Source organism: Lycium ferocissimum, chromosome 3 (genome assembly GCF_029784015.1).
Source record: "Lycium ferocissimum isolate CSIRO_LF1 chromosome 3, AGI_CSIRO_Lferr_CH_V1, whole genome shotgun sequence".
NCBI lineage: Eukaryota > Viridiplantae > Streptophyta > Magnoliopsida > Solanales > Solanaceae > Lycium > Lycium ferocissimum.
The window spans coordinates 28,531,816-28,555,543 of record NC_081344.1 but is presented as its reverse complement, the minus strand read 5'-3'; the positions used below and the strand labels follow the sequence as shown (position 1 = coordinate 28,555,543).

At 35.1% G+C, this 23,728-nt stretch overlaps 1 long non-coding RNA gene across 1 annotated transcript; it reads left to right on the top strand.

Moving 5' to 3' along the window:
- The first annotated feature begins 21,687 nt into the window (after positions 1–21,687).
- LOC132051085 (uncharacterized) lies at positions 21,688–22,701 on the top strand. Its single transcript, XR_009413573.1, has 3 exons — positions 21,688–21,874; positions 21,954–22,108; positions 22,331–22,701. It is a non-coding gene; the product is annotated as an uncharacterized LOC132051085 (long non-coding RNA).
- The last annotated feature ends 1,027 nt before the right edge of the window (positions 22,702–23,728 follow it).

Sequence of the window (23,728 nt, the reverse complement as noted above, 5' to 3'; positions counted from 1 at the left end):
AAAATCTTCAAATGAGCCTAGATGTCCCATGCACAACCCAAGTAAAGGTTCTTGCCATTCTTTAGGAATCATATTTTAAAGTCTAGGTGATTCTCACAGAGAATACAGGAAATAAACAGAAGAAACCAAACTGTAATTCTAACAGACATGATATGGACAAATCCAAATAGGTGAAATCAGAGTTCTTTTTGTTGAAACAACCATCTATTAGTGTGTAGCACACAAGAGAAGCATACTTGATCTCCTTAATTATTTATGATACCAATTGGAACAAAGCATAGATAGGTCCAACTGGGCTAAGGGAGTGCCATAAGAGCCATGACTTTATTAACCTTGACAAACACAAGTGTGGTGCTGTATTACTCTCAGCAGAATCCAATTAGAGATTAAGACACAAGCAAAAAAAAATGGAACCCATGCCAGGATCAATTGTAGGAAAAATGCCAAGAGACTTTCAAGTCCTAATGGTCCTATGTAGAATATACAACCTTAGGCACAACAACTACATTTTCACACACAACTTAAACAAATAGAAGGGCCAAAAGTCCCATGGATGCACAAAAGATTCAACATTTAAAGTTTAGAGTTTGAAATCCTTTTAGAGCTTTTCTCCTGATCCTATTCTATTGCAGAAAGAACCAAGTTGATTTTAAAAGAGGATGCACATGATTTAGACATGTTCATAAGTAGTGGCCTACTCCTAGTTTTCATTTCTTCAAACTGGACAAGTATAACATATCCTTAGCTGGTTTTTAATACTGCACAAAAGGGAAAACACATCTATCCAACATGACTAAGTTTAGTTTTTATCTTCTACTTAGACTTTAGACTAATAAACTCAAGAACATATCTCAAAGTGGGAAACATGATATATTATCTAAAGTATCACAAAGAAGGGGTCAAATATACCCCCTAAGACACTGTATTATTACCTTAAGTTGATGTAAGCCACTAATTTCTTTACCCTTAAGGTCCTACTGTTACTTAGAAAAAAAGGAGAAAAACAGACCATCTTTCAAACACAAGTGGAATCAAATTACTGCACACAGAATTTACATAAAGATCTTAATTATGAACTCAGCCTAACCAAATATCAAGGAGTCCGTTACACCTCTGTTACACCTTATTATATCATCCACATAAAACTTTTCTTGCCTTATTTTCAAACAAATAGTACTCCTTTTTTGAAAGCCTTTTCCTCTTTCCAGTTTTAAGCAAAGACTACAATCTTTCAAATTACCATATATTATCTAGCCTAGTCAAACCATCCCTAAGACATAACTGAGCTGGTCAACAAAGTTCATTCAAATCCAAAAATCACACATCAGAACCAGGTTTAACTATCTAAATGAACAGTTATTAATGCACAAGAAATTCATTTTTTAGGATCCATTTAACTCTGCAAAATGGCAAAGAGAATACCAAATGTGCAAATGTAGCAGGTTACACCCCATAGACTTATGAGGAATGCCATGACAATCTCTTATTTTGGGAAGAAAGATACTATGGGTCAAGTGATACTTGACCCTTTCTCAATCTTCTCCTAAGATGTCTTTAAAAGACTTTCCCATTTAGTCAAGTGGTTTCAAACCCCACATCTACACTTATGATCCTCTTTATTACCCTTGAGTATATACCAAAAAGAAGACTGGACAGTTCATATATCAAAGCCAAACATTTTCTTAAGGTTTCAACTACAGTTTTCCCTCTTTTTTTTTTTTTTATCCTCTTCTTTCACTCAGACTAGACTTATAAAATCTTTCCTATTTGTTTTCATCTTTTAAGCCTATACAATCAAGGACCATGAGTTATTATCACCATATTCTTCATTCATGCACAAAGAAAAGAACACACAACTCATGTTTCAAAACAAAAGCCTCAATCTCCAAACTGTTCAAGACTTGACAAATCATGACCAAACTACTTCATTTCACCCTTCTCTTAATACTTAAAACTTGTTAAATTTGAACACTTAGGATCATCTATTAAACTAGGGTCTATTCATGAATGAATATCAATACAGATGCAAGAGTGTATGGCATATCAGTCTACTTTCATAACAAATTTACTTCACTAGTTAGATAAGACAACTAATGAGGATAGGACTAACAATAGGAGATCAGAGATAGCAGAACAGACTTTCTTCCTAAACAATTACTTCCTTCCATTTTTATACCTTTCAATTTCAAAAGTGATCACTAATCAAGTTGCAAATTAATAATCATCTTGCTAGCTAGTTAGGCTAACCAGATTAATCCTAATTAATCTTCAAGTGAGGACTTAGTCTTACATTTCCTAAAGTTGATCCTTTCTTTTTCATTTTTTCCTTTTTATCAAACTCTGAACATTTAGGAATAGACCATTTTCAGATGTAAGACTTGTGACATGGACCACACAAGACAAGCTATGAACATTATATGTTTAAGCAACAAGTACAGACAAGAAACTAAAGCTTTGATCAAACCAAAGAAAAACAGATTTCATACTCAAGCCTCTTAATCATATTAGTTCTAGAATTTGCTACAAATCATGGACAATTAACACACACTCTGGCCTACACTAAGTGAGAACATGATCACAGATGTTGCCATTAACAGTCTACCAACCCACAAACTCAAACTGAACCTGATTCCATTTTTATATGAATATTAATTGATAAAAGAAGAAAAACTGTTAACTAATCCTATCTTTACTCTATTCTATGTGAGTAAGGTCATTTAAGAAGGAAGGAAAAGAAAAATGGAATAATCTACTATTATATCTTCAAAGAATCAGCAAACAGATTTAACTTATACCTAAGTATTTATTTATTTTTGAAAGAAGGGAACACACCAGAAATTGTATCCAAATCAATTGTTAAGTTAAAACATTTATAGTTAAGAAGACCTTGATAAAAGACTTTGCTTTACAAGGGAGGGTAGTTCACTGGTTGATTAGCAAAAGGTATGTGATTTCTGATTATAAACACAAGCACACATTACAAGTGATCTATTCATGTTCATCTAAACCAGCATGTAAACTGCCTCATTTCCTTTTAACAACACCTAGGAGTTGAGTAGAGGAAAATAAGTTGAACTTCACTACATTGGTTCTACTTAGGATTATAGTTAACAAACTAACATGACTTCAAGAAGGAAGGAAAGGAAAAAATGAATTTTTCAAAGTACTTCAACCACACCCTTTCACAGTAGACATGGAACATTAGAGCTATATAAACAAACCAATAGGAAGTCTAACCAACCTACTTTCTAATGAGTTTCAACATAACATTCACATTGGCCCTAATGTGTTTGCCTCAAGTAAACCATAAGTTAAGCACACAACCAAATAGGGCAACTCTTAGCAATAAGAACCACCATTAGCAAGCATCAAACCACAAGCAATCTAACTAATGTAAATACACCCAGACTAGACCAAATTCTAAATAAATAAATAAAAATAAGAATGAATCAAAGGTTACCTTTTGTGTGCGCAGCCAAGAAAAGAATGGATTTGGGAGCTTTTTTGCTTCCAACCTCAACAACTCAGCCACGTGAAAAATAAAATAAAGCAGGAAAATATTTTAGAACTGAGAAAACCCCAACTATTTTTAGTCAAGGTAGTAAAAAATTTTACTAAGAAGCTTTTGAAAAATCGAAATTTTCCAACTTCTTCAACTTTTGAACTTTTCCTCAATTTTTTCTATCTCACTATTTTTCTCCTTGTTGTCCGACCTCCTTTTTGTGTGAGATTGGGGTTCTATTTATAGAACCCCAAAAATTCATCCAAGACTAACAATGAACGATGTGGGACAAACCCTTTTCCAAAACCAAACACTCAGTAATATGAAGTCAACGTCCCAAATCTAAAGGTATAACACACATGCGGTCAGATCTAACCCTTCTTGGGTCGATCTGAACCAACAGCCATGAACCAATAGGAATTTGCGAAGAATAATAAACAATATAGCTTAAAAGCAAAAGAAAATCATGATTTTGACTGAAAAATCTAAAAAAATGAGTAAAACAAAGATTTATTACTGTGTTTGGGTAAAAAGAACATGAAATCGGGTGGAACATTTAATGCTTTCACCATAACAAGCATGTAATAGTTGTACTCGTCAGCTGTGCTCTGCGACCTTGCCATTTTTGGCGGAGAGAGACGATGAAAAATCAAAGGCGGTGCTAGGGTTACACCAAAGAGGGAAGAGAGAGAGAGAGAGAGAGAGAGGGGGGGGGGGGTTATTTGCAAAAGAGGAAAAATGAAATAAAAGGGGGGGTATACCCCCCTCTTATCCATTTAAATGAATTGGGCGGGTCTCAAAATTGATGGCTTTGGGGAAAAAATTGGGACTCATTCTATTAAAAATTTAAAACATAAAAAATGGGCCAATACATATGTGTATACACTCACATATATATATATATATACCTTGTGTATATATATGTGTGTGTGTATACTTGGTGTATATACATGTATATCTGGTACTCATAAAAAAAAATAGTTAGATAAATATCAAAATTGATGAAATTTAATTATAGGAAAAATTAGGACATAATCATTTTATTAAAATAGTTTTAAAAAATTGACCAAATTGTGTTAATGGGCCTAAAATTACAAATCATGGCCTTAATTAATTCTAATCTGACTGATCATTTCAATTATGGCCCTTTTTGGCCTAATTAGCAAAATTTTGAAATTAAATTGAACTAGTTATTTCAAATAAAACCATTAAAGGCTAATTTTACAAAAAATGACCCTAATTTCTTTAAATCATGAACTGATTATTTTAATTGTGGCCATGCAAAAATATTTATATATAAAAAAGGATCAATTTGCAATAATTATCATTTAATTAATTAATTAGCCTAATTAAAACATTTATGGGCAATTATGCATATTTTTGACAAATCATGCAACTATATAAAAATTAGAGATTTAAAAGGGTTAAATAGTTAATTACTCAAATTATTTAAATTACTCAAACTTTCAAAGATTAAAAGGAGTAATTTTTTTTTTTTTTGATTTCTTGACAATTTTAAACAATTGAATAAATGATTATCTTCTAAACAAAAGACCCCCTCTCTCTCTCTCTCTCTCTCTCTCTCTCTCTCTCTCTCTCTAATTAAATTTAACAAACATCTCATAAAATATCATGAAAGTATTCATTAATTTACAAATAAATTTATGATGCCATGAAAATCCCCTTTTATCAATTTAAGGGAGTGAGATATTGACTTGGACAATTTATATAACTTGACCTTAGGCTTGAAGACTTTGTTCTGTTTGTCCTATAACCATAACTCTTTTCGCTTACAGTATTCCCGTACGTCTATTATAGCCTTTGGATTATCTTTTGTCTTGCCCTAGACATCCATCACTGTGTTGAACAAGTTATCAAAGTAATTTTTTTCAATATGCATGACATCAAGATTATGTCGGAGAATATTATCCTTCCAATATGGCAACCCCCAAAATATGCTCTGCTTAGTCTAGTTATGTGCAGACCCATACCCATCGAACTTGTACGGTGCTTCTTCAGTAACCTTCGGAAAGTTTTGAACCCTCTCTCAAATATCCTCTCCCCACAGTCTTGGAGGTGGATAGTTTCGTTCAATTGTGTACTTCTTGAATGCATTTTTCATACTTCGAAACTCATGTTCCATTGGCAAGAACTGACGGTGGCAATCAAATCATGATTTTTATGGCTATATTTTAAAGTGAACGATTTAGTATTTTTCATGCATTAAAGACGAGCTAACTTTCCAGCTGTCATCCACCCAGACAACATCCCATACGCAGGAAAATCATTAATAGTCCACATTAAGGTGGCCCGCAAATTAAAGTTCTGCTTACGCGATACATCAAACGTGTCAACCCCTTCAACCCACAACAATTTCAACTTATCAATCAAAGGTTGCAAATATACATCAATCAAAACTTTTGAATTACGCGGGCTAGGAATGATGCAATTAAGGAAATATATATGGATTAGTCATACACAACTCGGATGGAAGATTATACGGTGTTAAGAAAATAGGCCAGCAAGAACATGGTGTAGCAGAAACAGAATGTTGCGTGAATCCATTTGAACATAAGCCCAATCTAATGTTCCGTGGTTCAGCTGCGAAGTCTGGATATGTTCTATCAAAAAGCTTCCAAGCCTCTCCATCTGATGGATGACACACAACACCAGGCGGCCTTCTATTTTCACTATGCCAGCTCATATGAGGAGCGGAGCTATTTGATGCGTACAACCTCTTTAACCTTGGTATAAGAGGTAAGTAATGCATTGCCTTAACATCAACTCTCTTCTCGCTACGAGCCCGCTTAAAATGAGCTCTTCCACAAAACTTACAAGATTATAGACCGACGTCATCCTTATAGTTTAACATGCATCTATTTTCACAACAGTCAATTTTATAGGATGAGAGTCCTAACTTAGACACCAATCTCTTTGCCTTATAGTAGTTAACAGCTATCTCTAGATTCGGGCCAATAATTCACGTATAAGGCTAATCACAGCATCCATTACCCCTTGAGGAACATTCCAATCTGATTTGATATTTAATAATCTAACAACAATAGACAATTGAGACTAGGGGCTCCCGACACACAAAGACCGACTAGACTCTTTCAACTGTTCAAAAAAACGACTAGCTTCCTCGTTAGGATCTTCTTCAACATGGTTACCGGATTCAAAATCGGAATGCATCCCATAAGCATCCTGAAGCATGTCGTGCATTCTAGAATTTTGGACATTAGGTTCCGCCGCCCTACTACTTTCACCAACAGTAAAGTTTTGAAATCCTCCCAAACCAATATCCGTTTTTCCATGACTAGTCCACACTGTATAGTTTAATTGAATGTCGTGCCTCGTCCATCAATTGTTCTATTATAATCCAACTACGAGATTCCATCTACACAAATAACATTAAATGAATTCAAATTAGTTTAAGTGTTGACATGTTTTATTCTTTAATTCCTATAGGACCAGAAAATTTAAAATCCTCAAACACCATCATACTGAGCTCATTTTAGGCTAATATCATACAAAGTAAAACAAAGGGAAAAAGATTACTTCAGGAAAAAATCCTGTCTTGATAAAACCCACATGAAAAGTAGAATATATTAATCCATAATTTAACTACCAGTACATGTAGCAGAATCAACAAAATTAGGAAAATAAAATCATGCTAAATTCATAGTCAAAACAGAGGAATGGGGTCTTTAATTAGCTCATGGTTTCAGATTAAGATTGTTTAGCCTCCCAACTTTATTCAACACCAAAAATATCACAATTCACAGTTAAGTGTATCATTCAAAAATATACCCACAGATAAGTTGAATCAGAAATTAGCTTACCTTGCAATACGTTTCTTCCTCAATTTTTTTTTCTTTTCTACACTCTAAGAACAAGAAAATCATCAAGGAAAAAATTGGAAAACTAATAAAAGAGCATAAAGTTCTAATCTTTGAACAAAAATAGAGAACCCCAAATTCATTAAAAAAAAGAAAAAGAAAAAAAAAAGACCATGATTATCTTCTTTTCTACACTTCAAGAACAAGAAATTCTTAAGGAAATAAATTGGAAAACTAATAAAAGAGCTTATAGCTCTAATCTTTCCACAAAAAGAGAGAAATCCAAAATCTAAATGATGATTAAAAAACAAAATTGTGTTTGTTGCACTCATACTAGGTATTATAATATATTTTTATCAGATAAATATTCTCTTCTCATTTACATTTACAAATCAAAATGGAAATGTCACCGTCTCCTTTTTGTAACCCCACATTCGGCAAAGAAGACTATATTTTCAAAAACTGCTGTAGCTCACCTGAAATTAACAAAGGCTATACAAAAACTACTTTGCTGTATTAAAAAGGCAAAATACATCAAAACACCCCTAAACTATACCCAAAGTATTGATATTACCATAAGCTATCAGCTTGACTATTCTGTGCTTGTCTTAAAGTGAATTTAAGACCTGCAAGGTATTATAGCACTTTCACGGTGATGTGAACCATGTTCTCTATATACCATGCCGTCGGTATGCGATGGAAATAAAATAAATTATTATTTTAAATTACTTTTTTCTTTTTCTTTTTAATTTGCACTATTTCTTTTTCCTTTTCTTCTATACTCATTACAAAACCCACCACCCCCATCACCAATTTCATGTGTATATCCGCCACCACCAAATTTGCCACCACCCATTTCACCACCACCATATCCGCCGCTATCACCACAATCAATTTCACACTTCACCATATCCATCACCACCGTTAAACCAACCATCAAACCCACCACCATAAAAATAAAAAAATTAACCCACAAATTTCACCACCTGACCCCAACCCCTTCTCCTCCGCCTTCCCACCACCCCCCAAAGAGGCGAGTTCATGCAATTTCTTAATTGTTGCCCATTTGAAGGGCGAGTTCATGCAATTTCTTCATTGCCCATTTGAAGAGCTGACGTGCAATGTCTTCATTGCCCATTTGAAAGCGATTAATTGCAATTACTACAAGAAAGTATAGAAATCGCAACAAAAAATTTATATTTGGCAACAACTTAGTTTTATTGTTGGCAAATGATTTTTTTGTTGCCAAAGAATTTAATTTTGTTGCCATAGTATTGATTATTGTTGCAAAAAGTACTTTTGGCAACAAAAAAAAGTTGTTGCACGTTGTTGCAATAACAGCCGTTGGGAAAAGTTCATGCAACAAAATATATTTTTTTGTTGCCAAAGGTACTTTTTGCAACAATAATCAATCTATGGCAATGAAAAAAAATTTGTTGCCAAATATTTTTTTTCTTGTAGTGATTTCTTCATTGTTTAACAACAATGAAGAAAATTTCCCATTTGATGCAAATTTCTTCAATATTTTCCATTTTATTTTATAGGTAGATTAGATGCAAATTTGGTGACTGGAAAATGAAGAAGATTGGAAAAAATGGAAGCTCACCGGAAAATATTTAAGCTCATTATTATTTTATAGGTAGATTAGATGCAAATTTGGTGACCGGAAAATGAAGAAGATCGGAAAAAATGGAAGTTCACCGGAAAATATTAAAGCTCATTGGAAACAATGGTGGTTATGCAATAAGAAAGGGAGTAGGGATGAAGAAGAAAGGGAGGGGGGGGGGGGGGGTACAAAAATATTTATTTTAATAAAAAATGGAATAAAAAAATAAATTTTTATAAAAAACGCGCCACTTATTAATTTTTTTTAAATTTTGTGCCACGTCAGCTTGTAGGGGGGAATTAAATTCACTTTTAAGATGTTAAGGTGTGTAATAGGTCGCTTGTATAGTTTAGGTGTGATATCGACATTTTGGGTATAGTTTAGGGGTGTTTTGATATATTTTGCCTATTAAAAAAGGTATTTTCTAGCTATGGGGCTTGAATAATGGTATACGAAAACCCTTAACTTAGGAATATGAAAAAATAAGTACCTCAAATGGTGTATCTTCTATTGGAAAGTGGGCGGCGACGGCGTGGGAAGCCTGAAATCGCCAGCAATGAGAGAGAGAGAGAGAGGGGAAGAGAGGAAACGGTGAGAGAGAGAGTGAGAGGGGGGAAAAGTGAAATGGGTGAAAGTGAAACGGGAAAAGTGATATTAATTTGATTTACCGACCACTTGAGGTCAGTAAATAAATTATTTTATTTTTAATTTAAAAGAATATTTCATTAAATGTTGACCGGGTTTTGACTGATTACCGACCTCATGAGGTCGCTTACTGTAATTTAATATTATTTATTTTAAAAATGTTCCGACCTCGTGAGGTCGGTACTGTTTCGCGGGTCAGGTTTGCAACCACATGTGGTCGTTAACGCATTTTCCGAAATTTATTATTAAATTAGCGACCAACTGAGGTCGGTTTTTGTAAAATAAAAATTACAAAATAAAAAATAAAAACATGATTATACCGACCTCATGAGGTCAGTTTTTGTAGGTCGCTTTTCAGTAGTTTTTTAGTAGTGAATTCAACAATCATTTTCATGGGATTTTGAAAGAATTAATTTGTGGGCTGAACCATAAATGGACTGATCTCTAGACGAGATTACAATTAATGATTCCTTAACATCCTTTGATGATTACTCCATGTTGGTTGGATTTGAAATATAGAATCATGAGTTTTAAGAGACATTGGGGAGATTTTGACATTATTTCTTAAATTAAAAATTTAAGGATTTGATCTAGCAATTTATGTCAAATTTGAAACGTGATTATAGATTTAACATCGTGTGATTAACCTATTGTCATGACACCTACAAAACTCAAGTAGAATATATATTCAAGCCCCAATTGAAATAAATGAGTTAAATTCACTTATAGCCTGAAAAACAATTTAGTGAAAACATATGACTTTTACGTGGGAGCTGCCCGAGTCAAAAGGTGTAAAAATCATCACCTATTCTGGTAGGATTTGACTCCAAATTCCTTAAAATATTGAGCCCTCAAATTATGATTACCAACCCAAGACTTTACCCAAAGTCTTTCCCCAGTTGACTTCAACTTGAAGCAAGTTGATTTTTGAAAGCGAAAACATAACCAAGCACAACTTTAAATAAGCAAATGGTTATAACTTAAAATTGTACTAAAATTAAATTGGAATGAATGAAACATAGCAATAGAACAAGGGCACTCCTCCAATCTGATTCGTACTCTTAAGTAGCGAATTACTTGATTACTCTAAACTGCTGCAATAACCTCTCAATATGTGAGTGAGATAATAACATATACATATAAGTCCTTTCCTAAAATAATTTTCCAAAAAAGTGTCCAACAAACTTACCGGCAAAATCTTTTCCTGTTAGGATTGAGACACACGCACGCAAACAAGTATCTTGTTCTTATCAATTCAACCCAACAATACGTAAACCTAAGCACATTCTTAAATAACATTATAGTCCATGCGGTCCAAAATAAGTGAATCTCTAGCACGTTTTCTTTGATCCAAAATAATTTTTTTTTTTCAAAGTCCAAAAAGGTTATTGGTTAATTTTTTCAAAATTACACTTCTCTCTAATGGATTTTTTAAATCTCAACGCTGACTATTTTTACTTTTCAAATGGTCTGAGAAAAGCAAAACGGATCCTTTGATTAGTGTAATTAACTAGAAACTATCAATTATTATGCTTGTGAAAAACTTGCAATTAGCGTCTTGTGCTGATTGGTTGCCAGACTTCCTATCTCTTTTTCCCTCTTGTTGTGTTGTGTTTCTCTACTTTTTTTTTTTTTGGGTCTATAGAATCTCCTAAATTATATTATGGCAAATTATTCTGGAGACGCAGAGAAAGTTTATAAGTTAATAAATATTTGCACTATTTTATAATAATCGCCATAATGGTTAAAAAAGAAAATGTCTTTCAGCCAAAGGGTAAAAAATACCCATCTATTTTGAAAAAAGGGGTTAAAAATATCATCCGAACTAATTTTGGGTCAAAAATACCCCTCGCGCCATTAAAGTTTTCAAATATACCCCTCTCTTAACGGAAATTCCCAAATTTCCCAAAATTACCCGATTTCATTGTTTAAATCCGTTCCATTATTTAAGCCGACCCAACTAATAATAACCCCGATTTCATTTCTTTGAGAGAATTGGAGGGGAATAAGGGGATAGTATGGGTTATTATTTATTTGAGTCGGGTTAAATAATGAAGCATGTTTAAAAATGAAATAGGCTATTTTCGAGAATTTGGAAATTTCCGTTAAGAGAGGGGTATATTTGAAAACTTTAATGGCGGGAGGGGTATTTTTTACCCAAAATTAGTTCGGAGGATATTTTTAGCTCTTTTTCTCAAAGTAGATGGGTATTTTTGACCAATTTTCCTAAGAAATATCAACCCATAAAATGCAATTACTATTTAAAATATTTTGGTTTAAAAAAAAAAAAAAGTAGTACTCCTACTAGAAAAGGAGAAGAAAGATGTATAAAAAAGAGATTTTTATTTTAAAAAATGTAACTCAATTGAGATAAGAGATCCTAGTATACAGAGCAAAAGAAACCAACCTATCGTAGAATTTCTTTTCTTCTATGGAACTTTCCTTTGCTAAACTACACAAGTAATTTACATTCACTTTTGGATACTATCACAGCTTTTGAACAAACTCATGGCCTCGATTACTTGTTATTTGCATAAACACACCAACAATGATGTACTATTTTCTGTGTTACCAGATGATATCCTCCACAAAATCCTCTGTTCCTCTGTTGTCTAACTCTAAAGCATAGAGCAATAGCTTCCCTTGTTTCCAGAAAGTGGCATCACGTAGTAGCATCAACCGATGACAACAACTTTGCACAAAAACATTATTCTACAAACATATTTTGTCCATTCTGCTCTCGAACGTCCTACGAAAACTGCTCTCAGGGACTCCACCTGTAGTACTCAAGCTTGCCGCAGACAACACCAGTTTCACCCAATTATATTTGATAGGTACTTGGACATTATTATATGTTGTCCCCTGCAATTTTCCAATCGACATTATTAACCGTTCTGCATTTAAAACATTGCAAATTTGTGGAGGAAATCTTTGGTGAGGTTAAAGAGTTGCCTCTACTGAAAGAGATATATTTTGATTACGTTCAAATCTCTCCCAAAACTTTCTCAGCGTTTATCAACAGTTGCCCTTTTATTGCTGAGTTAACCTTGAGCAATTGCGACTATGAAAATTGTGTATTTCCTGTTGAAATTTTCAAGAGAAAATAAAAAGGAATAGGCAAAAGGAAAAGTATTTTTCTTTCTTCTTAAAAGAGAAAAAAATATACCTTTTTTTTTGAAAAAAGAAAAAGTACATTTCTTTATGAAACAATGCAACTCTTCCCTAAAGATTGCATCATTTCAGGTTGAAGGATTAAAACATCCCTATAAATAGATGAAATCCTAAAAATATTTCTATTATAAGAAATACACAAAAAAAAAAAATCAGAATTCTTTCTTAAGAAAAAATGCATAAGTTTAGTGACTGCAGCATTATTCTTGTGTGTTTAGAGACTTGATTTCATTATTTCTTAGCTTTGCTTCATTCTATCTCGGAAGAGTATTTGTGAGGGACAAATAATTCTCTTTGGAAAGTGCTCCAAATAACATATATGGCTTGAAGCATATCCAGATTTCTCACCACAAACACACAATTTTCTAACAATCAAAGAGAATTATTTTTCATGTTGATGCTCACTGAAAGCTGTATTTTGGTGTCACTTTCTCTGTGGAGGATTAAATATCTCTGATTTAATTTCATTTCACAATGGTTTAGAAAGAAAATAAAAACAAGAAATGGAGTCAGTCAAAAAAAAAAAAAAAAAAACAAGTTGGACTTGAAGAAGTGAAATACATTAGATTGTCTCCATGTTTCCTTGGTTTACTAGAAGATGGACACATCAAGATTAAATGTACATTTAAAAGTTGAAGGCCACACGTTAGATAGGACCAAGGCACTTTTTGGGTTTGTAAGAATGTAATCTGTTGAGAATCGTCAGGCACAATAATCGGGCACAACTTGAATTTTATTATTGCAAAGTAAGGACCACCTTCGGTCTTACAATTTCTTACATTATTTTTTTTCTTGCACTCACTCTAGCAACTCTCTTTATTTCTCTCTACTATTTCTTACTAACTCTCACACTTCTCACTTCTCACTTATCACTTGTAACTTTCTTGCTTGCTTTTTGCTTGCTTACAACTCAAATGACCACCTCTGTTTATAGGTGGAGATGGAATGATCTAGTGAGAGAGATATTTATAACTTTCTCTAGAATATTCCTAAATATCTTTTTCTAGAATCACTCTAGAATTCTCATTCTAGAGTGCTCCTCCCTATTCTCTACAACTCCTTAATTATTCTAAATTCTTCACAAAATATCTTAGATATTAATTAAGTTGGTGATGAATTCTTAACACTCCCCCTCAGCACCAACTTAATTTGTTCTTTGTATCCGATGTGAGCGATTCCTGAAACTCTGCAGACATCATGATGTCCATGCCCTTTGGGAATGTTTTCTTCCGTCGGATTACTCCAGTCCCTACTATTTGAAGCTTCTTCAAAGATAGTAGTCTCTTTGATATTGACCACCTCAGCTAACGATGCATCTATATACTTGGGGTTTGGATATTTTATCTGTGTAGACCTCCTTAGCTGTAGTTGTGGTGCTTCTTGGACTTCCTCTTGCAACACGTCTGGAGTTTCACAGGCTCCAGTTTGCCATGAACTCTTCTTTTCCTTTTGTGGAGATATCTCTTCTGTATGTGATTTATGCTTTTCACATACTTCTGATTTTGCCTTACTTGCTTGTCCTTCTTCTTCAAGTTTATGTTGCAGCTCTTGCTCCAATTCTCTTGAATTTGGTAGTGTGACTTCTTCGGACCACCATGATGATGCTTCATCAAATACCACATTTCTTGACACATATGTCCGATTTATGATAGGTTCACAACACCTCCATCCTTTTCTTTGTTCGTCGTAACCAACAAAGATGCAACAGACAACTTTTTTATCAAACTTGCTGCGGAGATGATCTGGCACAAACACATAGCACACACAACCGAATACTCGAAAGTGACCTACGATAGGTATCATCCTATTGAGCTTCTCGAATGGTGAGGTAAACCCCAATCTTGCTTGTGGCAGCCTGTTAGTGATGTGGACAACAGTCTTCATGCATTCTGCCCAAAATCTTGCTGGTACATACATACTATGCAACATACTTCTACATATCTCTGCCAGGTGTCTATTTTTTCTTTCAGCTACTCCATTTTGTTGTGGCGTATTTGGGCAAGTCAATTTTCACCTTATCATCTGCTCTTTAAGGTAGTCATTGAACTCACGTGATGTGCATTCTCCCCCATTGTCCGTACAGAGACATTTGATTCTCCTTCCAATATCATTCTCCACAATATGTTGGAACTCCTTGAACTTCTCAAATACTTCATACTTCTCCTTTAATAAGTAAATCTACACGTACCTTGAAAAGTCATCAATGAATGTTACCACGTATCGGTAACCACTGATAGAAGGCTTCTTTACTGGTCCAAATACGTCTGAGTGTACCAGCTCCAATGGCTCCTTGGCTTGATACTTTGATTCTCCATAGGGAAGTTGATGTGCTTTTCCATATTGGCATCCAGCACATACCATGTCTCCTCTAATCTCAAGTTGAGGAAGGCCCTTTAATTTAGACTGTTGCATCATGACTTTTAATTTGTTGTCGCTCACGTGCCCAAGACGTGCATGCCATAGATCAGCTGTTTCGTTACTCCGAGTCTTCTCCACATAAGCTGTCTCGGCTGACATGACATAGATTGACTCTAATCTTCTTCCCTCCATGATTGGCGAGTTTGTAATTTTCAAATTTTGATATACTTTTACGTTATCTGGCCCAAACACGACATAGTTGCCTGAGGCTGTAAGTTGCAACACAGATAATAATTTCTTCTTCATACCTGGAACATGGTAGACATTTTGAAGTAGCACTTGTTTCGAGCTGTGACGAGACACAAACACCGTCTTGCCAATATGAGTTATTGACATTCTTGAATTATTTGCTGTCACCACTACCTGTCTGCCCTTATATTCGCTCATGTTGGTCAGCTTCTTTTCTTCACCGGTCATGTGATTGGAGCATCCCAAATCAACGATCCAATCATGTTCGTAATCGACCAGTTTCTCACTTACAGTTGCAAGTGCAAACTCTTTTTCTTCGTCAGAGTGATAGGTGACACACTCTTCCTGTTGATTATTTTCTTCAACTGCATATGAGGTCTCGAAATCCCAAGCTTCTTCTTCATTTTTCTTGTTTTGGGTAGAAGTAGCTATGTTACCTTCGGCTTTCTTGTACCAGTAATCTCTGGCGTAATGTCCTTTCTTTCCGCAATTGTAGCACTTATCTCTTTGTCGGTTGTTGAAACCTTTGTTTGCCTGCTTGTTGGCTCGCTGGCTTCTTTGATGCTGATTCTTCTGGTCTCCCCCTGGCCGAGAGTTTCTCTCCTCATCCCTTTTTCGGTAGCCTTGCCTTTTGCTGAATAGCGCCTTATCTTTATCATTTATAGAAAGACTTGATAATGGCTTATCCAAGTTTTCTTCATTTGCCAACAGATTTTCCAACTCAGATAAAGTTGGTTTTGTGGCCCACCCTCGTGTAGCCGTAATTATGCCTTTATACTCCGGCCTTAAACCATGAACAACGATTCTCCTCATCCTTGTCTCTGTGATTGCATTCTCTGGATCTAATTTTGATATTTCATCACATAAAGATTTTAGCTTTGAGAAGTATTGATTAATCGTCATGTTACGCTGTGAGATCGACAAAAGCTCATTTTCAAGCCTTTGTAATCTCGCATCATTCTTCTTCGTAAAAATCGTTGCCAGCGTGTCCCAAGCTTCTTTGGGTGTCTTGGCGTTCTTAATCCGTTGCAGGAACTCATCTTCGACTGTTACAGTGAGAGCATACATGGCCTTTCCAGCTTTAACCTTCCATCTTTTTGCTGCTTCGGCATCAGTTGGTGGTGTAGTTTCTGAGCCACCAACAATATCCCATAATTCCTGGCCGAGAAAATAATATTGCATTCTCGTGCTCCACGCATTGAGCTTCTCAACTCTATTGAGAGTGCTTGAAAAATCCGCCATTTAACAGTGCCTCTTGACTTGTAGCCTCCGACAATAGCTTGTAGGGTCTCCCTTGAGCTGCTACCTCTCTTGATCAACCAGGCTCTGATACCACTTGTTGAGAATCGTCGGGCACAATAGTCAGGCACAACTTGAATTTTATTATTGCAAAGTAAGGACCATCTTCGGTCTTACAATTTCTTACACTATTTTTTTTTCTTGCACTCACTCTAGCAACTCTCTTTGTTTCTCTCTACTATTTCTTACTAGCTCTCACACTTCTCACTTCTCACTTGTAACTTTCTTGCTTGCTTACAACTCAAATGACCACCTCTATTTATAGGTGGAGATGGAATGATCTAGTGAGAGAGATATTTATAACTTTCTCTATAATATTCCTAAATATCTTTTTCTAGAATCACTCTAGAATTCTCATTCTAGAGTGCTTCTCCCTATTCTCTACAACTCCTTAATTATTCTAGATTCTTCACAAAATATCTTAGATATTAATTAAGGACCGATAGGGGAGGGGAATATTATAATCCCATACTTTTTTCAAAGCAATGGTATTGTGCATCAAGTAACGGCACCATATACACCGCAACAAAATGGTGTAGCCGAACGGAAAAATCGGGTCTTAATGAAAATGGTTAATTCTTTATTGTCTAACTCAGGCCTAAGTCACGGTTATTGGGGTGAAACCATGTTAACGGCTTGTTATATTCTTAATAGGATTCCTAATAAAAGAAATTCAACAACCCCATATGAACTTTGGAACAAAAGACAACCAAATTTGAGTAATCTCAAAGTTTTAGGATGTAGGGCTATAATTAAAGTCCCAGAACCTAAAAGGAAAAGTTGGGTGAAAAAGGAATTGAATGCATCTTTATAGGAAATGCTGAAAATAGCAAAGCCTATAGGTTTGTGGTCATTGAACCAAATGATTTGTACTCAATTAATACCGTCCTTGAATCAAGAGATGCAATTTTTGACTAAAATCGCTTTGTATCAATTCCTAGACCAAAAGATATTGTTCCAAGTGATCCAAATTCTTCTACTTCACAACCATTAGTCTCTCAAGATAATGGAAATCAAGATGATATTATTGAAGTAAGGAGTAAGAGAGTTAGAAAAGAAAAGACATATGGAGATGACTTCAACATCTATTTAGTAGAAGGTTCAACTGATAAAATTGAAAATGAAATTCCTTATTGTTATAATATGGAAAATGATCCCATTACATTTAGTGAGGCCATGCAATCTCCTGATGCACCGTTATGGAAGGAGGCTATCCAAGATGAGATAGATTCCATTATGTAAAATAATACTTGGATCTTAACAGACCTTCCACCCGGTTGCAAACCCATAGATGGTAAATGGTTGTTCAAGAAGAAGTTAAAAGTAGACGGTACCGTGGATAAATACAAGGCTCGCTTTGAAGTTAGGGGTTTTACCCAAAAACTCGGCGTTGACTACTTTGATACTTATGCTCCTGTGGCTAGAATAGCCACAATAAGGCTGCTTATTGCACTAGCCTCCATTTACAATCTAGTTTTTCACCAAATGGATGTCAAAACTGCGTTTTTGAATGGTGAATTGGAAGAGGAAGTCTATATGAGACAACCTGAGGGGTTTTTAGTTAAAGGACAAGAGAAGAAAGTTTGCAAACATTTAAAAACATTGTATGGGATAAAACAAGCCCCTAAGCAATGGCATCAAAAATTTGATGAAGTAATTTTATCTAATGGCTTTAAAATCAATGAATCAGACAATTGTGTTTACTCAAAATTTGAAAAAGAAAAAGGAGTTTTCATTTGCTTGTATGTAGATGATATGTTGATCTTTGGGACCGACATAGAATAGGTCAAGACCACCAAAAGATTTCTATTTGCTCAGTTCTCCAAGAAAGATATGAGAGAATCGGATGTCATTCTTGGTACAAGAATTATTTAGAAATGGTGGGGGTTTTTCCTTAACACAATCTCATTATATTGAGAAAGTGTTAAAGATATTCAATCATTTTGATTGTAATCTTGTTTCCACCGTATGATCCATGTTTTTAAATTGGAAAGAAATAGCGGAAGGCCAATGCCTCAACTTGAGTATGCTAAGTTGATCGGGTGCTTGATGTACGCTATGACTAGTACGAGACCCGACATTGCATATACAGAGGGCAAGTTGAGTAGATATATTTGCAATCCGAGTGAGCATCATTGGCATGCTATAAGAAGAGTACTAAAGTAGCTCAAGAAAACGCTAGATTATGACATCTATTATAGTGGTGATCCCGCTATACTAGAAGGGTATTCGGATGCAAGTTGGATCACTGATCAAGAGGATTATTCCTCAACAAGTGGATGGGTATACCTGTTTGGTGGGGGTGCGATATCTTGGGGATCTAAGAAGCAAACGTGTCTTACTGATTCAACTATGGCTGCAGAATTTGTAGCCTTGTCATCCGCTTCTAAAGAAGGGGAATGGTTGAGAAATTTGCTTTTTGATATTCCATTATGGCCTAAGCCCATGCCACCGATTTCTATCCATTGTGATAGTGAGGCCACCTTAGCCCGAGCGTACAGTCATATGTATAACGGAAAGTCTAGGTATATTGGCCTTAGACAGAGTTATATAAATCAATTAATTAAAGATGGAGTGATCACGGTTGACTATGTACATTCGCTTAATAATCTTGCAGATCCATTAACTAAGGGATTGGCAAATGACTTGGTGTTGAGATCATCAAGAGAGATGGGGCTAAAACCCATAAAGAAAGACCATTAAGGGTGAAGCCTCAACTTGACGCTTGATACAACGTCCAGTCTCAAGTTCAATGAGTGACAACATTCTTTATTGGTTGATAGTACTTGGTATTACCATCCCAAAGTAAGTGCTTTGTCCTGCAATTTGTTAAAAGGAGGTTGAGTTTATAAATTCTTAATAGACCTATTGGTGGGTGCTCTTACAGGAGCATATTAATAAGGGTCTACCTATGTGGATGTGAAGTGGGCCGCTTCAAGAAGCTCGGGTTTGGTTTCTATGCATTCACGAGAGGATTGGAACACAAGGCCTTATGGTGTTGGTTATAAAGAAATAATGTAACAGAATTCATGTGTGAGATACATAACACAAGGCCTTATGGTGTTGGTTATAAAGAAATAATGTAACAGAATTCATGTGTGAGATACATCCTGTTTTACAATATGGTGGTCGGTTCAAAAGACTTGTCTTACCTAACTATTCAGTTTAATAGAAATTGTATTCCGCTAATGTAAAGTTCAATCGCTAAATACTTTATTTATGCATGGATTCATTTGTCTCTTAATTTCTAAAGGAAGGGTCAATGTTATTTTCACTTGAAAATGGTGGGGGGTTGTTGAAATTTTCAAGAGAAAATAAAAGGAATAGGCAAAAGGAAAAATATTTTCTTTCTTCTTAAAAGAGAAAAAAATATACTTTTCTTTCTGCAAAAAGAAAAAGTACTTTTCTTTCTGAAAGAGTACATTTCTTTATGAAACAATGCAACTCTTCCCTAAAGGTTGTATCATTTCAGGTTGAAGGATTTAAACATCCCTATAAATAGATGAAATCCTGGAAATATTTCTATTATAAGATATACTAAAAAAAAAAAACAGAATTCTTCCTTAAGAAAAACTGCATAAGTTTAGTGACTGCAGCATTATTTTTGTGTGTTCAGAGACTTGATTTCATTATTTCTTGGCTTTGCTTCATTCTATCCCGGGAGAGCAGTTGTGAGGGACAAATAATTCTCTTTGGAAAGTGCTTCAAATAAGGTATACGGCTTGAATCATATCCAGATTTCTCACCACAAACACACAATTTTATAACATTTCCTATCTTATTGCCTGATCTGAATCAACTTAAAAAGGTACATCTGAATGTCACGGGAGATGGGTCAATACAAATAAAAGCTCGAAATCTGCGGGAGTTTCACTTGTTTAGTTCATCCAAAATATCAGCAATCAAACTTGATTTGCGCGCTTGTACTAAGCTACAGGTCCTGAAAATAGATTGTGATTACATTCCTTTCGGATTTCCTAAAGATATTTCCTCAGCATTCCCGTGTCTTAAATCATTGTTTCTTCGTTTATGCAAAAGATTGAAAAAATTCAAACTTTTGAGTCCTGATTTGGATAATCTAACCTTAAGTGACATGTTTGACTTGGATGATGCTATTATTGGTACTCCAAATTTACATTCGTTCAAGCTAATAGATATTTAAAAAGTCCCAAACTCGCGTCCAGTGGTAGGTTCAAGCTTAATGGAAATTGAGATTGGATTTAAGTATGTTCCTTCAATCAGTAGGTTGCTTCAGTACTTGAGAGCTTCTGCTAGAACTTTGGGTGAAAATTTGACCTTCTCCTTGGCAACTGATGCAACTGAATCAGAGGTATGTACATAACTAAATGATCAATTAACAGCCTCTTAGTTATGTCGAGTTTTGAGTGGTTCAAGATTAATGTGGTTATTGTTGAAAAGGCACAACATTTTTCGAATGCATATCTTCAGTAACTTCTTGTGTTGATGTTCCATATGCTGAGTTTCCATAACTTCATCCTTTGATTCTTTATCATATATTAACTCTCATCCAATTAAAGTTTCTTTGTTGTGCACTCTAAATTTATATAGACTTCCTTAAAACTTCTACCTCATATGTCCGAAGCTTGATGAGTAGTTTGTGTGTGACGTTACTTTGCTATTTGAAAATTTACTCTAAAGCCAACACTTTCCAAATTTTATCTCTTCTTTTATTGTTAATTGTTGCATCTTGTGTATCTTTAAGTGTCCTCTAGTTAGTACTTCCATCCAAGGGTGCAAGGGGTTATCTGAACCCCCAAAAAAGTACCTTGTATATACAAGGTCCATTTTTTATGTATATATAGTAGATGTTGAATTATCTTAGTTTTTTTGGTGTGTTTGTTTCTTTATATGTTGAATATCCTTTGTGAAAATTCTAGCTCCTCCTCCACTACTTTCATCTTTGGTATTTTTCTCACAGTTTCAGATATTCCATTTATTTCCGTACTTAATTTTGACAATTCATGTTGAATATTATTTTTCATTGTCTATGAAGGAGGAAAGCTTTCATTCAGGCACTCTGGGGAGCAACATTAACCATCTCGTATCAAGCACATTGGTTTGTTAATACTCTTTTCATGGGAACCAAAATATGAATCTCTAATTGATGAATTATTTAGTTACTTCCATCCACGGACCCTGGTAGTGAAAGTGAATTCAGATGCACTGAAGTACAACTTTATACAGGTATCACCTTAATATTCTCCTATCTTCTCTTCTCTTTCTCCGTTTTTTCCATTGTTCTTATAATGTAATGAATTTGCAGGTCTTATTAGATGAACTGAAAGACTGGGAAACGGAATTGGAATGTGGCAAGTGATGTAGTAATTACATGTGTTGGGGTTATTTCTTGAAAGGTTTTAGGATTCACGAATCAACTACAAGACGGCGCGCTAATCAGATTAGCTTGGATTTGCAATGGTAATTGCCTCATAACACACATCTAGTCTTTTATTTCTATTTCACGAGGCAATTGATATTAAAGTTTACAATATACGGATTGCTTACAGTATGAATTTCTTTTCACTTTAGTAGATCCCTACTTAATTTCCTTTCACTTTAGTAGATCCCTACTTTTGTTCTACTTGATTAATTCCTCCTATATATGCATACTTACAAAGCCTCTTCATGCTTTATTGTCAGGCGCCTCCAATAGAAAAGGCCATCGACCCGTGGCGGAGCCAAGATTTTCACTAACGAGGTTCAAAATTGGAGAAGTAAACACACAGAGAAGTTAGGGGATTCAACATTTACTATATATACATAAAACACAATTGTAGCCTTACATGTACAGAGTAATTTCCACCACAGGCGGTTGAGATGTATGAGGAAATCATCCTATTCTCAAGTGATTGATACGATTTGGTTATAATCTGATATGATTTGATTATAATCCTTTGTAATCTGGTTGTAATTAAAACGATTAGAATTTCATTACAATTAGGATCTTCTATCTTTGGTAGGATATTTCTCTTGCTTTCTTATATAAATACTGAACCATTATGTGAATAATACACAGGGAATTCAACCATCTTCTAAATCTTTTATTATAATCGGAGTTGCTCGCCTTACGACAACTCTAAATTTTTAATCCTCCAGCACCCTCTTTCTATACATGGAGTAAACCACACAGTCTTCCATTGCACCAACAACGACCATTACCAGTTCAGTTAACCTTCCAGCGGCATCACTGTTAATGTCGTCCGCAACTGTTCATCTTCCGCCAGTTCCCACCACTCCGTCTTTCATTTCTACCCTTCCATTCCTTCCTTCTATTCCTAATAACCACTCTACTGTCATAACTTCCGTACCATTCACAAACTCCACTATACCAGAAAATGACCAACAACTTATCTCCATTAATACCAATGCTCAAGCTCCCGTGAAACTTTCGTCCTCCAATTACTAACTTTGGTACTCTCAGTGGAGTTCTATCTTGATTGGATATAACTTCCTTTCGTATGTTGTTTCTCCTCCTACAGAACAGCAACTAAACTCTTTGTATTGGGTTCGACAAGACCAATTGCTCCGAAGTGCTCTTGTAGCCTCACTCACTTTAGAGGTAGTAGCATATATGCTTTCAGATCCAACTTCCTATGATGTGTGGACAACACTCCACAATCTATATGCCTGACCTTCGCATGCCTGTCTCCTTACACTCAAGGAGTCTTTGACACAAGTGAACAAATACATTAAATCAATGGCTTAGTACCTTCAACAAGTGAAGCAGCTTGTTACAACTTTGATTGCTGCTGGAGCAAATCTAATGATGGATGATGTTACCATTCATGTTCTTAATGGGCTCCCCTCTGAATATAAGATGATATTTGCTGCGATTCTTGCGCGAGAAACTCCTTTCTCTTTTGATGAACTCTATGAAAAACTTTGTGATCATGAGAGCAGTGTTATTCATGAAACTTCTTCCAATAACAGCAAATTATACTTCTCACAATGGTGGATCGAACAAACACACCAACCACCCAAAATTGTTACTCTTCTTCTAGAGGCCAACCTATCTCAAATCAACGGCCAATCAATCTG